This window comes from Pinus tabuliformis, chromosome 6 (genome assembly GCF_031772625.1).
Source record: "Pinus tabuliformis cultivar Carrire ecotype Pingquan chromosome 6, CPIR1, whole genome shotgun sequence".
Taxonomy (NCBI): domain Eukaryota; kingdom Viridiplantae; phylum Streptophyta; class Pinopsida; order Pinales; family Pinaceae; genus Pinus; species Pinus tabuliformis.
Genome location: NC_142292.1, coordinates 838,182,940 through 838,188,076, shown reverse-complemented (window position 1 = coordinate 838,188,076; position 5,137 = coordinate 838,182,940).

The window sequence follows — 5,137 nt, the reverse complement described above, 5'->3', positions numbered from 1 at the left end:
ATCTACATGATTCCACTCAACGGTCGACACATAGCATCCTGAAACTGCTTTCTCGTGTGCCTTCGGAGAATTAGCAGACGTGCTAGTTGGAGCGCGAGATCGCGCGACAGCCGTCGGATCCCTCAGGACAGATCGACGGTGCAAATTGTCTGGAGTAGTTGATGAGTGGGACGCGATAGCCGTCAGATTGTTTGATCTCGAGATCAGCATCGAGAAAAGGCCGGACAATCGAGGTCCACCCCACGCCTGCCAGTCCTTTGGTTAATAATCTATTTTTAATGTAAATGTATTATTCTGTGATTAGCGCATTTTGTAACTAGACATGGTATATTAATACCATAACACAGAGAAATTTGACAGAGTGTGTTGTGAACCGTTCCAAGGGGTTTGGAGGTCAGAGTGACCAAGTACAGTTGAGTGTATACTTGTTTCGACTCGAAGATTCGAGCTGAACACAGCAGTGAGATCCATTTTCATGGTTGAGACTCTATTTTTGAGCTCACACATGTAACAACTATTTGAAGACATAATAAAGAGGTCAACACTGGAAGCTAAAGGACCAGGAGACGTAGCCAAGAAGTCTGGTGAACTCCTTTATCAATTTTGGTTGTGTTGATGTGTTTGATTGTGTTTTATAATTGTTTAAGTGTTTATGTTATTTGCAATCTTATCGATCCATTGCACTAAGTAACATAGGCAACTTCACACATAGTCTGTAATACCTTTTTCAATATCAGATCAAGTTCCTAGAGGATAGAGAGAAGACTATGAAGGATATTCCAAGCACATTTAAAGTGGCTCTTATTTTGGTTCCCAAGATTTTAATGTTAGTTTTTTTTAGGTGCCTTCTACCTCACGATGTGAGGATAATTCATATATTTTAAAATATGAGGTTAATAACCATTTTAATTTATTTATTATAAGTTGTGAAATGTTCATTTACAATCCTCCTCATTAAAATAATGTAAAATTAACTATTTATTATAAAAATGAAGATGTTATGTTTGTATCAATTTAGTGATTAATCAATATTCAATCATGTTTATGGATCCTTATTGAGAGAATTGATCCTTCGATCTCCAATCCTTTAGTTTATTTCAATCATTATGATGATGATATTCCTTAATTTTAAGTCCATCTAATTATTATGAGGTTCATCTATGCATCTCATGTGAATTTGAAAATCATAAATGCGCATTCCACCAAATGAATGGTGGTTGTTCCATCTAATATTTATTACACAATCTCTATAATAAAAAGGCCTTTGAGTCTCATTGTAAGATATTTTAGAAGGCATGTAGAAAATACATCTCTTCTTAGAAATAAGCTATCATCGCCCGAGCTAGTTTGTTTCCATTCTACGGGTAAATAGTTTAAAGTATTTGTTATTAATTAATTGAAGTTCATTTTTTATTGTAGATTTGTGTTTCTATTTAAATCTATATTTCATTTCATTATTGCATAAATCTGGATCACTCAAATTTAAGGGGATCCGACTCACCAAAACCAAAGCCGACAACTAGAATAATGCATAGTAGAAAATAACTAAAGGAAATGGAAATGTTGAGAGAGGTATTAGAAACCAAAGAAAACCAAGCAAGGTGAACATTATGGAAGCATAATGCAAACCCAAGCTTCACAAATCCCATACCTGTGAAATATAATGAGGTTCGAGGTCCCATAACTTCATTGTAGTATGGAATCATTTCCTAGAGTGTCCAAAATACAATGCAACATGGTTGGAAACAAGACCTAGTTTGATTATACTAGACCCACAAATGTTAAGTGTATACCATGAATAACGATTAGGGATATAACTCTAATCCATCACCACCGCGATGAATGCATGTAGCTCCTACCTTATCTCGAGTGCATATATCATAGTCAAATCTAAATAGGAGAGGGTGGATGGATACACTATATTCACCATTGTGAGCCCTAATCATGGGGATTCTCATGCCCCTTGCACATCACTTAGGGGAATTTCTAGTGAAAAATTTACTTTCATTGTCTTAGTCTAAATTATTTATTAAATATATTGATTTTGGCTCATTCATTTTCATGAAATTATAGCTCAATGAGTAGAATTTACATTTCGGCCATCATTATGGGTCAATACTATATTGTAATATTGAGATTGTGATTCCACATATTTTATATTACAATAACTAAATTCATCCATTTTGCTTGTTATCAATATCCTTGAGTTTTTTTTCTTTTTTTAATGTGGTTCACGAAACTGAGTGGTCGCTACATCCATGGGAAAATTCAGGTAGATCAACCCGAAGGGATCTACTCATCGGCCAAACTAGCAATTCCTAACCCCAAGGGCATTAAGGAGATTTGAGCTTGCGACCTCCCGATAGGCAAGGTACTGAGCAACAGGAACTTGACCAACTGAGTTATCTCTTGGGGATATATCCTTGAGTTGTTTTTATGGTGCAGATGGTATATGAAATGATTGTATTGCAACACTATAGTCCAATAAGATAAAGTAAACATGGAGATGGTGTTATTTGACCCCAAAAGAAGATGTAATGTTTTAGGCCCACTCTTATATCACTTATAATGATGAAAAAAGCTCATACTAATCCCACAGAGACATGTATGTGATCATTAGGATGTAATGAAAAGTAAAATAGGCATGAAACATGAAAAGACTATGTTCAATGTCATACATTTAATACTTTTCTTAGGTGAGCACTAATAAATTAAAGACTAGTAAAAATCATAACATAGTCATTTTATAGTACAAATCCATTTAGGAAATATAAAGAACTTTGAGCTCATACAAAATAGGTCAAATTAATGGTAAAAATGAGACTTAAATTTTTGGAGAAAAACATGGATTCAAAGAGAAGTGACTCCTTTAAAGAGGTATCAAAGTGTCATGTAAACACATCTATTTACTACTATTTTTTAGTTAGTAGGTGATGAAGGAATTACATTGAATACAAGTATATTTTTACTGTGTGAAACATATTATCCCACAATAGAGTTTATAATAGAAAATGAGATTGTTGGTCCCCTTAATCTAAAGAAACAATTGGTTTGTGAAGAAGGAACAAGCAACCAGTAAAGTTTAAATCCATTTGGAGAGAATAATATTTCCATTTTCAATGATAATGTAGACCCAATTAGCATGAATACTAATTAAAAATTATAATTCCAAAAAAATATAATCATAATATTAGATTGTAGGAAAAGGGTAACTCATACCAATGATGATAATAAAGTAGTGGTAATGTTGACATTAAAAATAAATGTGAATGTGTGTGTTTATCAAAAAAAAAAAAAAAAAAAACCCATAAATGTTGTTACAATAACACCTAAATTACATTTAGGCATGAAAAAAATACAAAACTATATCACCTATAACAATTATGTCTATTGAGGACACCAATCCAAATATCGTAGAATGGTTCTGCACTGCGTTTGTGCGGTGACGACTAGGGTTCATCCCTAGTTGATCTTCTCCTCATCCCCTCTATGTTTGCATGCATGCACGGATTTCAATTTCTGTCTTTGAATATTCTCCCGTGCGTCCATTATGAGTTAGATTTTAAAATGGGAAAAAAATCCCCTTATCAATCATCTATCCCTTCACCTCCAGTTTCTGGATCCAAGTTCTTGGACTCTTCTATGAATCCCCTCACATCAAATCACTCTTATTCTTCTATATCTTTTCCTGACTGTGATGGTCATTGTTCCTCTAATTCTTTAGTGTTCGTCCCGTCGACTACTTCCTTGAGATTGGGGTTCTTGGCGACGCCTCATCGTCCTTTATTTTGGGCTCTTCTCAAGCCCCTACGAACTCATTTTGTGACATTGTTAAAGCCTGAAAAGGAAGTTTCCCTTCTAGAATAAAATTGATACCCGTCAATGAAGCCTTCACTTTTGAGGTTTCGCTGGAGGATGATGCCCTTATTGAAGCAGAGTCTTTCTCTGGAACTGGACTGATCTATAGGTTTATTGGATTCTGTTCGAAGCCTTTTGATCTGTACTCCTGGATTAATGAGCATTGGAAGCCCCCCATCTCAGCTAATTTAAACATTTATCATGTGGCCATCGGTTTCTTCATCATTGTTTTCAACAAAGATAACGATCGAGCAAAAATTCATGAATCTAGTCCATAGTTTTGGGGTTGCACTAGCCTATTTTTGAAGCCATGTTTCCCCTCTTTCGATCCTCTTTCACCATCAATTTCGACTTCTCTAGTCTGGGTAAGGCTTCCCAATCTTCCTCTACATTTTTGGAATCTCGCTTCATTATCTTCAATTGGTAATTCCATAGGAGGGTTTCATTGTTGCAGTGAAGACACGAGACTCTATTTAAATCCCACATATGCTCGTATTTGTGTGGATATGGATTTGAGAATTTAAGATGAATCATTATCGAAATTAAAAATAATTTAAGTTCATTCAATTAAACAATTAATTTATCTCTTTCTTTATAAGATTGTTGGGTAGTTAATTGGAGCATTTTTTTTTACATGTTTATAGTATTATGTTTTTAACTTATCAGATGTATATAAATGAGAGACATATTTACACCCTGTGAGGAGATTTTTTATTATCTTTATTATGAACAATACTGAAGACAAGACAGAGCCTCCCACTGAACTATTTTGATACACTCTCACTTATTAGGCACTCATCCTCACATACAACATATGTGAAACACATCTACAATATGCAATTTTCCTATACTAATGAAAATTACCATTTTTCTAGGGGAAAAAAATTGTTGAGTAGTTATTTATCATAGATTAACATCAAAAAAAATTTGACAAAATCGATTTTTTAAATAAAAAATAAATCTCTAAGACATTTTAATTAATTTAAAATGTATTTATACAAAAAGTTACTAATATTAAGGCGCAATATGAGGAATTCAACATCCTAAAAAACTTTTGGGGCCCTCCAACTTTGTAAATTGAATAGCTTTTAAAATGTATTTATACAAAAAAAAATTACAAATATTAATGCACACTATAAGGAAATTCAGCATCCTAAAGAACTTTTTAAGCCTTCGAATTTTGCAAATTGAACGATTTAAATTGGATTTTAAGCAAAACTCTTGACCTGATTTTGAGCAAAATTGAGCAAAATTGGCCAAAAAAATATGCTCAAATGCA